The sequence below is a fragment of the Polypterus senegalus genome, chromosome 4, assembly GCF_016835505.1.
Source record: "Polypterus senegalus isolate Bchr_013 chromosome 4, ASM1683550v1, whole genome shotgun sequence".
Taxonomy (NCBI): domain Eukaryota; kingdom Metazoa; phylum Chordata; class Cladistia; order Polypteriformes; family Polypteridae; genus Polypterus; species Polypterus senegalus.
Window position 1 is genome coordinate 41,349,104 of NC_053157.1, and position 15,971 is coordinate 41,365,074.

General features: G+C 37.0%; 1 protein-coding gene across 2 annotated transcripts in view; it reads right to left on the reverse strand.

Moving 5' to 3' along the window:
- prlra (prolactin receptor a) overlaps positions 1-15,288 on the reverse strand; it is an 89,597-nt gene extending 74,309 nt beyond the window's left edge. For both annotated transcript variants that reach the window (XM_039750517.1, XM_039750518.1), the window contains exon 1: positions 15,096-15,288. The gene's annotated coding sequence lies outside the window, so the exon portion shown is untranslated. The remainder of the gene's footprint in view (positions 1-15,095) is intronic.
- Positions 15,289-15,971: the final 683 nt, after the last annotated feature.

The following is a 15,971-nucleotide window of genomic DNA, read 5'->3' on the forward strand; positions in this document are numbered from 1 at the left end:
TGTCATTGACTGTAAGGAGAAAATTCAAAAGAGCTGTATTAAGTAATAATATGAAGTTTGAGATAATGATGGTCTCCAAGTACACTGCTGGGTAACATGTCCTAATATCTGCATTTCTCTTTGTGAATTTCGAATATTTATTGAAAATGTGTGTGTCCCCTTGCTGAACAATTGATTTTAAAGTAATAGTGGTAAGATTTTTTAAATGTTCCCTTCATTATTGCAAATGCTGTCACATCCTCTGTTATTCTCTGTTTGGTTACAATGAAAAGAGTCCACACACTTTAAGTGTTTCCTTATTGCTCATACTGTGCAGTCCTCCTGCAAACAGGCTACTAACTCTCTTCTGAAATATTCCAAGTGCTGCTCCTATGTTCTTCTTGTAATATGGAGAAAAAAACTGCAGATGATATTCCATATATAACCTCACATTTCCTTTATGTAGTTAAATCAAATGATTTGTTGACTTGCATTATAAACTTCACAGTGTTATGTGTCCATCCAAAGTGCACAATGCATGGCCCTTGATGTGCATGGAGGACTCGTCTTTTTTAAGAGGAGAACTGAAACTGGTAACATTACTTAGTGGGTACTTTATGCTGATGACACTAACAATCTGAAGTTAAACAGTCAAAATGTAAAAATGTCAAAAAAAAATGGGGTTTGAAAATACATTCAACCAATGAAACAGCACATGCTCAAAAAACTAGAGCATGAAAGAGAAGTGGAGGTCACAATTCTGTTTATATAAACTAGGAGATAAGCAAAACAGCTTCAGGCATCTGTTAACAACTCAAAGCATGAAAATAAAACCAGACAGAATCTGCACATGGTAGGCACGACAAAAAAAGCAAAGCAATGGATGTTTCCAAGGGCGTGGTATAAGAGCAGGTAGAGCAAATGAAAAGATGCAAAACAAGCCAGCAGGTGACCAAGTAACTTAGTGGGCACAAACTCAGTTCCTGGCAGGCCACCATATTGACTCTAACCAACTTCTTAATGAAAATCCAGTTCTTACTGTTAATGAAACATGTCATTCCATTATATGGCTTGTTAGTGGTCTCATTCTGTCATAGCAGACGTTTAAGAAGTTAAGCAGATAATAATATTTCTCAGAAATGCATTCTTTTCTTTTCAGATTTATTTGTATTGAAACATATATTGCACAATAAATATATAGTGTGACGGACAGCCGGGTCCCATGCCCGGCCGGGACGCCCCTGCTGTGTATATTCCGGGGGAGCCACCATGGACAGCTCAGTACCTCCCCCAGGGCGCTTGGTGGCAGCCTACATGGCGGACACAGTGATTCCCCAACCACCCGCAGGGCTCCATGGGAGATGGAGTCCTCCACAGCCTGGTTGCCGCTAGGGGGAGCTGTATGGACTCCGCAGCCCAGCTGCTTGAATTCTCAGCCCCACCCGGAAGGGCAATTAGGACCAGGTGGTCAGCCACCTGGAACTCTTCCGGGTGGGGTATAAAAGGGCCTGCCTCCCAGCAATCGAGGCCAGAATCGGGAGGAAGAGGACGAGGTTGCCTGGGAGGAGTGGTGGAGCAGGAAAGTGTGGGTTTGTGTTGGTTTGGTGCTTGGGACTGTGTTGGGCCGGTGGGACACGGGGAAGACGTGCGCCCACGGCTGAAGAGCAACAAATAAATACCTGTGAGTGTGAACATGTGCCTCTGCGTATTCTGTGCCGGGTCGGGCGCTATATAGCGCCTTTTTCACAATAGGTATAAATGAGATCTAGTTAGCTGGTCATTTATTGTATAGCTTTATATATCATTATTATTTGGCTGCTGAATAAATAGAGTTATAAATCTTTGAAGCAAGCAAATTAAAATTAGGGCAAAAGAAGTTTGTCCCCGTAGCAGCTGAAATTGGTTTCTAATTAAGAAAAGTGGCCAGATGGAAAACCTGCTGACACTTTGGCCCATCAGAATTTAACTTTAACACTCCTGGGCTACACAATGTAAAACTAGATATGGTTCTGATAGTCCACAATAACTATCAGACTTTAGGAAGAAAATGTCAACATATAATGACCATTACTGATCACTTTATGGCCGGGATGTCAAACTCAGCTCCTGACGGGTCACAGTCAATTCCTTTTTTTTCCCAGACACTTCCTCCACTACTAACCAGTTACTAATGATAATGGAACATACTATGTTACCTTCATTTTCCCTGACTTCCATTTTAATTGTTTAATTTCTCCATAGCAAAGAGCCAAACAATAATGAAATGCCAAGCGAGACAAAAATTTACATGGCTAACTCAGATATCATTTGTACGTGTGTCTTTCTTACAATATCTATCTCATTAAAATATCTGAAAAGAAAAAAAAAAAAAACTGAAATGCAGGTCTGCTGTGGTCCACAAAAGATTTGGATTGTGATCTCAGAAATAAGATAATTTTAGAAATGACTGGTGTGGCTGAATGAGAATAAGCCATAGAATGAAGTATAATGTTTTATTATTAACTAAACAGGGAAGTCGGTAAGAGTGAAAATGGGGGGCCTCCAGGATTGTTTGAAACCCAATATTTAGTTGGTCATCTGTTGACTTGCTTTGTATCTCTTTATTGTTTAGTTGCTAGCTACGATAAAAAAACACAATTAAGGAAGCCAGTCATAATTAAGACATAAGCATTATGTTAAATTAGCAGCAATGACTGTTTACTAGTGTGCAGAATATTACTTTTAAAAAAACTTAGTTACTTACAAAAAAATAACCAAATATGTTATATAGTTACTTATTATAAAATGTAATATATTATAATCACTGTGTTATTTTTGCATTTCTCTTTATTTATCTGTATGAAAGACTACACATTGCACTTACCAGAATTTATTATTAAATCCTAAGACCATATATGAACATTAATGAAACTGACCAGAAAAAAACAGCCAAATTTAATAATTTTCTTGTGTTTTATAAATACATTTTGTCCTTCCTGTGCTGTGAAATATATAACATTCATTTCATTTTTTTATCCCCAACATGAGCACCCTAAGATTCACAGTATGAGCATTAGTGGCTGTGCCTCCAAGTCACACTGTTTCAAAATATCTACAGCAGATAGCGGGACTAAAACTAACTTGATGCTTTATTAATAGTTTTTTGTTACTGGATTGTGTGCAGAATACTCTTTTCTGCTTGGCTTCGAAATCAAGCCTTTGAAAGGACTTGTATACCGCGTTTACTTCTTGCCTTAAACTCAGTCCTGCTGTAATAATCACTGGCTCCCTGTGACCCGACATTGGGCAGATTAAATTTAATCCTGAGGATATGCAGGGTTACTGTATACCTATGACTTTACGCTTGATGCTTAAACCTCTTCCTCACTAGCTGTAACCAAATGGGTGGAGGGCACATGTGCATGACATTACACTGACACCATCACGTAACATCTTTGTAAAAAAAAGGCAATACTTGCGCAAAATAATGCAGTATTTTTTTTTTTGGAGTATCAGTAATAAGCTTCTGTGTCTATCTATCTATCTAACACAGTAATGCATGTCTTTTTTACTTTTCCTTCAATAAAATAACTATTGTGTAATATTATTCGTTACTTGAAAAAGAAATCTGACTATGTAATGCACAATACCCTTAACACTGCTGGTTACTAATTAAGAAAGTGGCTGTAATGAAAACCTGCAGCCAATGCTGCCCTCCAGGGCCCCTGGTTTATGTGAAGATGAAAATCTAATGGAAGGTTGATACCTTTTATGTCATCGTAATTTTCATGACTTACTTAGCCTGAATAAGAAAATATAAAATAAAATACATTCTATTAAAAAGCAAAAACCAAGTATGACCTTGATCTTGTTTTTATAGCAACAAGGAAATGTACACGTCAAACACCACATGGTAGAGTGTAAAGCCCTCAAAGACTTGCTTCGCTCTCTGGATCAGATGTGAATACCCATCTATACAACTAACTCGTAACATGGGAACTGAGCTGAGCCTGTCTGCATTGCCACCTGCAACGCCATGTTACTTGTGTTTCTTATAGAAAATTAGAAATATGCTGTACTGTATAAACACTAGTGCTTTTCATTTAACCAGTTGTGGTACTGGCCTGGGCAGCACGGTGGCGCAGTGGATAGCACTGCTGCCTCGCAGTTAGGAGACCCAGGTTTGCTTCCCGGGTCCTCCCTGCGTGGAGTTTGCATGTTCTTCCTGTGTCTGCGTGGGTTTCTTCTGGGTCCAAAGACATGCAGGTTAGGTGGACTGGCGATTCTGGATTTTCCCAAGTGTGTGCTTGGTGTGTGTGTGTGCGCCCTGCAGTGGGCTGGCGCCCTGACCAGGATTTGCTTCCTGCCTGGCGCCCTGCGTTGGCTGGGATTGGCTCCAGCAGACCCCCCGTGACCCTGTAGTTAGGATTTAGCGGGTTGGATAATGGATGGATGGATGGTACTGGCATACCATAAGTGTGTCTGTAGGAATAAAGAAAAGCACAAGACAAAGCGACTTTACACCTGTTTTCTAATTAAGTGTATTAAAAAAAATAATTTCTAGTGTGACTGTAATTACAGTACAAATAATGGCTTATGTGATATGTTAATCTGACGTCATGCTTTGTTGTTCTCTTTCTTCCCAAATACTGATCTGCAACACTACACTCAATACCTGCACAGGTGACAAAGAAAGCAGGTTCAGCTGCACGATACTTCCTGGTGAACTTGATATGAATTCCCAAGGCTCAAAAGAGCTCTTGTTTACAGAGTTTCCGTGCCGGTAACAACGATCAAGTCCTTCCTGCTCTGTAAGGATAGTGGCACTTTCCCTACCAAATTAATTTCAGCCAAAGAGCTAATTCATGCTATCACTTTATTTTTACATCAACATCAAGACATAATAAAAAGCACCAATCCTTCTTTTAAATATGGAAATATGATAAAAAAAATGTAAAATTTCCACACGTTTTGCACTTAGCAAGTTAGTGTTTCATTTGTGCTACTTCTCATCTGTGTAATTCTGGTGCTTAATCACAAACCTGCAGAGAAAAATGCCCCTTGTCACCATACATATTTCAAATCATTGCAGGTGTCTTGTTTTGGTGAAGCGAATGAAGTTTGAGGTCACCCTTCACCTGCTGCAAAGTTAACTCCTTTACTTAAGAGGTTTCAAAAAGAGCATCAAACTGCAAAAGGGGCTTGATGATCACTATAGAGGTTTGCTTCAGATTGATTAGTTTTCATGCACCCGACACAAGAATATCTGATAATAATAATATTATGAAAGCGAATAAGGATAACACATTTTCTTTAATTGCACCTTTCTAGACACTCAAGTACACAATGCAAGATAAAACCATAAAATCATACAATTAAGCAAATAAAATAAAACAAAACACATCTATTAAATAATGCAATAAAACAGAGTAATCAGAACAGTTTAGAAAGATAAAATATATGGAACTGAGTAAGCAATTCTGAAAAAGTGAGTTTTATGGGTTTTTTTTTTAATTAAGAAACAAAATCAAAAGTCCAGATATAAAGAGGGAGGGAGTTACAGAGCCAAGGAGCAGCATAACTAAATGCCCGACCTTGCATGGAAGACGAGGACAAAAGCGACAACAAAAATGCCCAAAGTAGAAGAGCACAGTGAGTTGGCTGCTATATAATCTTTAAGATGTTTTAAATAAGTTGGATCATGGAGTGCTTTGTAAATAAGGACAAGGATCTTAAAGTCTGTACTTAGCCGGGTGCCAGTGAAGTTTGTATACAACAGATGTAATGTGCTTATGAGACTTAGTTTGACTCGGTCAGCAGAACATTGAAGCAGCTGCAGCTTGTTTACAAGTTTAACCAGGATACAAGACAATAAGAGTGTTACAATAGTCTTACAGTTGATGTGACAATTGTGTGAATTAGCGCTTAAGTTACAGAGTAGGACTGTGAGGGATGAAGTCTTGAAATGTTACAAAGGTGATAAAGTGCAGCATGAGATGTAGTGCTAATGTGAGATTGATGTAGACATGTAGTGCTGTCAAAACCAACACTCTTGACTTGATGGAATAAGCAAATTGCAGTGTAATCAATGTTGACATTTCCAAATTTTGAAAAGGTAGCTTTAGAGCCCATAAGGGGATTTTTAGACTTTGTGTTATGAAGCTTGAACAGATGATACAGCACCCACATTTTGATATCATGGAGGCAACTAACTCAACTGAACAGAGAACAAGTCTGGGATGGCTTGTTAAAAATACAAAGTTTGCTAATTAAAAAAAAACAAAAACTGCCTTTTCCGTGACTGAAGAGAAAACACTCCAAGCCCAAAGTCAAACTGCCCCTCTAATTTTATTACTACCAATTTTGCAGTCATAAATTCAGTTTCATATTCTAGTACCAAATTTTCATTCCCTTGCTGCCCAGTAATGACCAAAGCAAATTTATAAAGTTTATGGACGTCCTGTACTCTTGAATTCATAGTTAAATGTATTTGCAATTGATTAGTAGTTTTCCAAGTCCAACTGTATAATACAGGGTGGTACAGCAGCACAGTAGTTGGCACTGCTGTCTCACAGCTCCTTGAGATTCCTGTGTTTAAATTCTAGGCTCGACACTGACACAGGCACCGTCTGCAAGAAGGTTGTAAGTTCTCCCCGCACCTAAACGGACCTTCCCGTGTAGTTACTGCAATTTCAGTCTCACATCCTAAAGATGTTCACATTAGATTAAATAACCAATACAAATACTCTCCTAAAAATTAAGCATGTGTGTATATGAGTGTGCCTTTGATGAACTGACACCTCGCCCAGCGTTCCTGCCTTGTTTCTTGCCTTGGTTCTCCATAACATTGAATGGAAATTAGGAAGTTTTGATCTTGGATGCATGTGTGGGTAAAATAATATGAGACACAATGTATTTTATAGTCTTTTTTTCATATTTCTAAATTAGGCCTGTTCACACTGTACTGGAGTATGATTCTATCGACCTACTCCTTGAGAACAGTGTAGATAAAGCTCTGTCTTTGCCTAAAATTTGTATGGCCATATGAAAATAATGGAAATTGTGCTCTATTTCATTCAAGCAGAAAGATGCTGAGTCCACTCCAGAAACCAACTCCATGTGGAGCATAACTCCACTTTAGACGATTTTCATATACACAATTAAACACACAAACTCCAATGCCGGCAATGCCAGGTCTCAGGAGACATAAGGGAGCAGGGCTGCCCAAATTCATAGAATTAAAAGACTTTTTTGTAAGAAACATTTTCCATATACTGCATTTATACTGATATCACGAATGTTACAAGAATTCTTTCATTTCAAGCAGAAATGGATTTCCATGTAAAAAAGTAGTTAAAACATCCAGCCACAAAAAAAACAAAAATATATCCTCTTAACAAATACATGTAGATATCCATTTACCATTCTGCTACAGCTTCTTTTCATCAAGATCCATACAAATTGTGAATCTCCCACAGAGAATGCACAATTAAAAAAAACAGTCCCTAAAAGCAGAATTATATTTTTAAAGGTCTCAGCCAGCAATGACACTCTTTTCTTATTTTAAAGGAATACTCCATCCAATGATATTTTTTTTTAATTTTACTTACTCCATGTACTTTGTAGTGGTAGCTGAAAAAAAAAATGTTATCTCATGTTTCCATGCAAAATGGTGAGAAAAAAAACTTGTGATACAAGAGAAACCAATAGTAACCAATACTGTACAACAGCAAATAATGTGAACAATGTCCATGGACAAAGAAAAAGCAAATCTCACTTTACTTGTATGACATAATCCACATGTCAGTGTTTCAGATGTATGCACAAAATATAGAAAACATATGTTTTTTTGCTAAAATATATTTTTAAACATTTCGTTCCGGAATGGTCAGTGCACATCATATACTGGAAACTAAACCTTCATGAACTGAGAACAGGACTGTTGACCAACGAATGCGGAAGACTGGTGAATCTTTAAAGTATTCCTTTAAAGCAGTTCCCATGTTTTCCCTCTTTAAAAGTCCATCTATATTTGCTAGGATGTGACAAGACTGACATGTATGAAAGCTAATGCAGTTTAAAATTTAAAAGTGTGATCTGAATAGATATCATGTTTTCTCACCTGACACAGACGTGAGGTGCCCAGTTATGTTTTCACACCTCTGCATTCACTCACGCATACCATATCAACTTAAGAATTCCTAGTAACTAAACCAGAAAGTCAGAGAAACCGGGGAAAATATGACACAGACATGAGAAGTATGTCAAGACTCCACTTAGACTGTGAAATTGGTGACTTTTTTGTGCATATTTGTAGAAAAAAAATAAAGATAATGTGAACAAAAAAGAACTAGTGTTGGAAAACCTGACTTGGGAGAAGAATCAAATTTTAGAAGGGGTCTATTGTCATTAAGTAGCAATTCTGAATTGTTAACTGTTTAGTGCTTGTATATGATACTTTTATGCAGGAACATGCTATTATAAACTAAAAATTATGATCAGATTATCCAGTTGTTATCTCATGTAGCCCAGCACAATCACAAGACACTTTATAAAGCTGAATGTCTAGCAGTGGATAACAACCAACCCCACATGCGTTCAGTGCCAATAGTCTTTAAAATAGTCAGAATAGCTGTAATAAAACATTTAGAAAAAATTGAGATCCATTTTGAGATGTACCCGTAATAATGGGTATTAGAACTTCTTTTTGAAATCTGTGTACATTTTGCCTTGGTGTTGTAATTACTTACACTATTTTAACTTTATTCTGATAAGACCGTTTTGTATTCTATATATTTCTGTCATACTGTGTACAATTGCTGTGCTAGTCATGTGGCAGATTGTGTCATCATGGCTGGCCTATAAAATATGGAGGTGTCCAGTTCAGGTATCTGTATTGAATCAAACACACTGCTTTTTTAAATCATTTATTTTTTGCATTAAAAGACAGGGACTGAGAATTTTTACTTAGATTTTTTGGACTATGTTTTGTGGTTTTGAGAAATGAAAGTGTCACATTCTATTAAAAGCAAAATTTTTTGCATTTTATAGTGCCACGAATGTGCAATGACGGGATGATCATCAGATGAATTATGTACACATGAGCACAATCTGCAAGAAAAATCAGGCCGATTATCCAGTAATGTGACTGACATTATTCATGGGGAAATTGAAGTATCCATTCTTTTTATGTTATATTAAGTGATTTTGAATTTAAGCTTTCCTTAAAGCCAGGGCTGGTGCATCAGATGAGGCAATGAGGTGATCAAATCAGGAGGCATTGCGGTCCAAAAGACATTTTCATACAACTTTTTTTTTTTAACATTACAAAATAATAATACACAAAATGAAAGTTACGCATGAATCATAAAGTTTACAAGTGCCTATTTATTTTAAAAGTTTCAGATTTCCATAATAACAATTTGCACTGCTTCACTACACTGCATGCTTAAGAGAGTGTAAGTGCTGAATGTGTTTTTCTAAGCTATATGTCAGTACCTGATATTAGCATTAATTTTCCTGATTTTTATATATTGGGTTGTCCGTATATTGCTTGTCATTTTGTAAAATTTTGTTCATTTCTACAATATTATTAAGGTGTACAGGTACAACATCTGTTACATGTCTCTTTAGCTTACAGGGCACATTTTTGAAATTGTCAAGATGTTTAGAGAAATGAATGTGTGAAACAGCCAGGGTTCAATTCACACTCAGTTTGAAAACTGCTATGCAATTTTATTGTTGCTCGTGCCAATTTTAGGTCTTTAATTCTTTTTAAGCTAATCATTTAAATTTTCTTCAGTTTATTTAAAAAAATTATTTATCCCCATTTTTTTTTAAATGATTTTGCCTGTAGTTTTGTGTGGTGGGAGTACTGTATCATGATGCCTTTGTTGCAATATGTATTTTATGTGTATTAAGTTTATCGATTCTTGCCTAGTAAGAATATTTGAGGATGAAGTCAGCAAAACTTGTCACAGGCAGCATTATTTAACTCACCAGCCCTACTTAAAATATTCCTGTAGGTATTAACCAAGGCATCATTGCAGAAGGTGTTCACTGGGGATTTCTGTCTCATGTCTCCACTACTGCACAGCCAATTGTATAACTATTATTAGTGTATTATTGTGAGGAAGGATCATTAGTTTTCATAAAGACATCCTCAGAGTGAATAGTGATTATTATATTATTTGGTAAGCTTTGGATGGTAAACACACACACCTGATAAATGCCCAACCACTGAAACATTTTCTTTTTAAATATTTTTTTTAACTGTTACCATGGAATAAATTTGCATTGATTTTTTCATTTAATAATAATTTCTTATGAAAATAAATTCCACATCACTATGTATTTCTATATAATCTCTTCAGAAACAAGCTTGCCTCATTAATGGCAAAAAATGTGGCAATTGGTGCCACGACCCACCTGCCAAGTTGTTTGCCTGCCTATGGTAAAGTCATCCCTGATGGAGGATCACAGGAATCATGGGAAAGAGGGGTCCTTTCATCGGATTGGCTGGCCGAGCAACGTTTCAGCCGTGGAATGGCCAAATGGGGAGGCAGCTTGATGGATGAGGTCTCCAGGACTCTAAAAATATCCAAATCTTATTATGTGATATCATCTACAGTTAAATTCTGCTCCATGCTTCTAAAATTTGTATTATTATTCTGTATTAAGGATTTGTTCTGTTCTGTGTATTGTATTGTATTGACCCCCTTCTTTTGACACCCACTGCACGCCCAACCTACCTGGAAAGGGGTCTCTCTTTGAACTGTCTTTCCCGAGGTTTCTTCCATTTTTCCCTACAAGGTTTTTTTGGGAGTTTTTCCTTGTCTTCTCAGAGAGTCAAGGTTGGGGGGCTGTCAAGAGGCAGGGCCTGTTAAAGCCCATTGCGGCACTTCCTGTGTGATTTTGGGCTATACAAAAATAAACTGTATTGTATTGTATTGTAATGGAAGTTTGCAATTATAGGCATGACTTATTTATGAAACCATTTCTGAACTACATTTGGAAAACCAGTCAGCATTCATTCAGGTAACTTGTTACGTGTACATAAACCATATATTATTATGTTGCAGTTCTGTGCCTTGAAAACCACATGAATAATGGGAAAACAAGCTTTTTTTATCCCACACAATTACAGGCCACACAAACACATAGTTTAAGTACTTTTTTTATCACTGCATCTTGTATCCATCCTTTTTCTAAGACCATTTCATCCATGAGAAGGACTTCCTACAGGAAGCCATTCCATCAATTATACATACATTCGTACTGGGATAATTTACTAGCACATATGATTCAGATGTGTAAGGAAACTGAAGCACTAGTAGAACTCCCAGGCAAGGGTGGACTTAAATGGGATGTCTGAGGAAACTATGGGAAAACTAGTATGTAACGTCAAAGCTTTGGAGTCACCTAAAGTTGAATAGGGACTACAGAAGAGCCACAAGGAGTGGGAGAGTATGAAAGAGGTGAATTGATAGCAGCAAAAAAAATGTAGAAACTGCATTTAATATTATGAGTGACAGAGAGGAACACAGCATGCAAAGGCAAAATTATACACGATAACCAGCACAGCACAGTGTTCCATATCAGCTATTAAAAATAAAGACAGTGGGAACCTTCAATTACCTATTTTGATTGAGGGTGAAGGAGAGAGGGAGGGAAAATCTTTCTATTTTTCTGGCACCAAGTTATTTTCAGTTGTCAGTGTAAAACTAAGAAAAAATGAGAGCAAAAATAAAAATAAATGTAAAAAAAACATATTAGAAGGTTTAATTTTTAGGATAAACTTTAGCTGTTGTTTAGCAGAGATACGGCCAGTTCAGTAATTTTCCGAGATCCAATTTGTATTGCTTCATTACGAAGCGACCTTTCCAAGGCATAAATGTCTTGTCAGCAACATTTTGCTCAGGTATGTAAATTGTTTACAATTCTATTTTGAAAAAAATATTCTCGCTACTGTGTGAAGTGACACGTAATCTGTCAACAGAACGCCTAAAAAAAGTATGTGTTTTACTCTTGTTGCAAAGCGGAATTGTCCATAAATGGTTTTTTTTGCTCAGTACATTTCAACATCAGGCTTTTGAATTGTCATATACAATAAGTGTATAGAAAGACAATAGCATATCATAAACAACATCAGACCTCATGAACACCCTGGAATTTGGTTTCAGCATGGGCTTTGCCCCAATTACATTTAACATGCATGCCGTCACTTATGAAGAGACTGAAATTATGTAAGTTATCATCTGTACATGATAATTCTGCTTTGCAACCCAGAGAATGGTAGCTTTTAAAGTTGCCCAACGCTGTTGTTACACCATGCACATTCAAGATTGTCTTCAGAGTTTGGCATTGTTGAAAATTTATCACCTTTGTATGCATCACTATCATTAGAACTACATAATTCTACCACTATCAGTTCCTAAAGAACTGTCACTACTGTCATACGGAACATTAGTTTATCATTTAAAGGCTTTACATTCCTACAGCCCATCCTCAGTACTATGTGCTGCCACAAACACTTTTCCAGCAGCCACCCTCTGTCACCAGCTGGAGTTCATGGAAGACAAGTATGGTCTGTGTGGGACTAGTGGTGGACGCATTACCTTGGGGATAAGATTGATTCAGCCAATTTAGTGTCAAGAATATTTCTTTGAAAAACAAAACAAATATGTATTCATTCATCTTGGTTAATTCTGGGGCCTCTGTAACCTATGAAGCCCTGAGCTGTAACCCAAGTTAGTTACAATATCCAAACTTGAAGCAGACTGGGTTAAAATCACATCCTGGTCTATGAAGAGTTGTGTTGCGTTGTTGATACACTTGTTAGTGCTCACTTGTTATGTTCATTTTATATATTTGTCCCTCATTTATTATGCCTGATCAAGACTGGTAATTCCCTAGCTGTCTGTGCCAAAGATGGAAAAGCTGTCCCTCCTAATTGACAGTCACTCACACTGGCCCAGTTTCAGTTTAACAGCAAGAAATGAATTGCGTAAGAAATTACTGCTACCCATACATACCGTACATACAGTAGATGGCCCCTCAGCCTGGAATAGAATTGCAGTCCACACCCTGTGAAGCTACTATCCTACCTGCTGCACCCAGCCTGTTATTTTCTCATTTTACTGAACTGACTTCCTTGTTGAGAGATTTTTTTTTTAAGATAGCATCATAGAATAGTCTTAGATACAGGCGAATATGCATTGTGACAGAGGACTACTGTAAATTGTCATTTGGACCTTCTGTAAATAAGACAGAACGCACCCAAACCAGGAAAAAAAGGTAACGAAGTGATGATGATAAATATATGACATCTGCTTGGTGCGTCAGATGCGGCCGAATTTCACACACCAGCGACCCACAAGAGGGTGGAGGAAAAGGATGATTGTTGGTCAGCTATGTTCAAACGTTAATTTAAAATAATTATCACATCCATTAAATTAAAGAAATAAATCATAGTGTTCTAAAACACTTTTCAGTCCTTTAAAAAAGCACATGCTGCCTCTGATTGGCTGATAAAACTGACAGATTTAAATTAATGTTCGGTTCCTTTAAAGAGACAACCAAATATCAGATTACGCTTTCAGGAGATGTAATTAGAATTTAGGAAAAGTCGCAGGACTGCCGGGATATGACAGCAGAATCTCGGGACAGACGGCAGTTTCCAGAATCCGAAGACCCTGAGCTCTCTTAAAATACTCGGAGAATTTAATATACAGTGCTTGACAATTAAGTGGTGAACTGTTTTCTGTGTTGTTATCCCGTGGTATCTGATAACTGTCTTTTTGTAGGAAAATGGTCTTTCTATACATTGGCTATGCAATTTCGGTGAGCTTCCTTAAAAAATTTTTTTGTCCTTGTCATCCTTTAAAGTGCAGAAAAAAACTGCACCCATTGTCTTTTTGAACACCGATCTCTGTCTGTAAGCGTCACAAGTCTTGGGTGTGATTACACTACACAACAATATCCCGGTGTTAAAGTGACCGTTTAAGATTATGTAAGGGTTCACACTTTCCCTATAAAACACTGTGAGAAGAAATTAATTCCTGCCGACTTTGTTTTTTAATGACGTCTCAAAGGTATTACTTGTCAAATTATCATTGTTTCATATAGGAGGCTTAGAATTTCAAGTATTTGCTCGTATCTACCTGCTCGTTCTAGTGGTCATTTAATTGTTTTTATTTTTTTATTATTATGATGAAGAATTGGCATTGACATACTTCTTTTAAAATTCTGGACGAAATAAATAAGATACACAAAATTTAAAAGTAATCATGATAAAAAGCCAGTGTAACAGGAACAGCTGAGTAATACTTCACAGACCGGTTTGCTAACAAGTCAAAGTAAGCAACGTCAAAGAAACGATTAACATCATAAATCAAAAATAGTCGTCAGCGGGTTTCGTTGCCAAATGAAATGATCATCCCGGTGTTCATTCATTAGCTTTCCAATCTTTAGTCAGAGAACGGGAAAACTTAAGCGTAAGATAATTTGATGCGTTGAAACTTTTGACAGGGCGCCTGTTCACATTAAGTTGCCACACTCGCCTGTTTTAATACACTTGAGCTACAGGAATGAATGGCCGAACTTTACTTAATAGACTCTTTCTCTCCTGACATTTTCTTACTGCGAAAAAAGTTAATCTCTGTGTGACACCTTTAATTGTACGAACAATCGTAGCTCACTATACAAAACAAATATCAAAACATCCATCCATCTACACTTCAACCTATTTTCGCATATTATGGTCGAGGGAGCCTTGCATTAACTTTCCTTCAGATTAGATTATGCAGCACCAACCACCATGTACATTTCCTGTAACACACAAATAATTTCATGCTCATAAATATTATCCTTATTTTTTTCAAACCGTCCTATAACAAAAATAAATCTACATTTTCTGAAGACTCACGATCTCACTCATTTCCGTCCTCCTGCCGGCTTTAAAAGAAAAGGTAACTACACATTAAGATTTGCTTTAAGCATGTTTAGCCTCCAGCACACCTTATTTTTGGCTGTGCTGGCGTGTACATTGTCCATTAAAAATAAGTTGTCTTAAACTTGTCACGTCTATATTTTTAATTAGCAATAGATAACACAGAAACAGTTTGATTTTTGCTCACCTTACTTGCACTGTACATGTTGAAGCGTGAGTAGCCCCAATCTCGGAAAGCTTTCTGAAGCGATTTCATTCCATTCCAGTTAGTTGCTTAAGTATTAATGTGTAGCAACAATCCAATAATCGCAGAGTAAGATAGAGGGGATTCACCACTATAATACCCACGATATATTTGTTAGCTCACGAAGTCAGACCCAAAACTGAATAGGGATGGAGGGTGGAGCCTCTCTCTCTCTCTCTCTCTCTCTCTCTCTCTCTCTCTCTCCTCCCCTCTTCGCTCTCTCTCTCTCCTTTTCGCTCTCTCTCTCTCCCTCCCTGTCAGATGAAGTCTCCTCCCACTTTGGCTGTTTATTTGTTTAGCATACAATTAGACAGGCACCAATAGCATTCATTTTTTCCATTTTTTTTTTTTGAAAGCCTGTGCTTCTTCAAACAGCTTGTAACCAGTTCTCAGTTAACCAAAACGTAAGTTGCACATTACCTGTTTTACAGCTTTTAGTTTAACCTCCAAATAGAATTTTCTTTTATATTGGGTATTCACAGAGAAAATATATACAGTATAATTTGTTTGTCCTTTTTTCACACATAAATATATTTACATAAATGAATCACAGACAGATCAAGTATCTTGTACAGGGGTAGTATTCTAACCTAACAATTGATGTTTTGACAGCCTCCAATGAGACCATAATTTGGGTTGTCTTTGCCTTCTGCACTCTGGAAGGTGAGGCTATAATTGTGTGAAAAAATATTTTGGCCTTTTGAAATTGTGCATGAATTTCTGAATATAATTATAAACAGAATATTATCAGATGTCTATTGAGTCAAATTTTTAAACACAGAAAATAAACAGAAGCAGACTGTAGAGGTAATTTCAGTA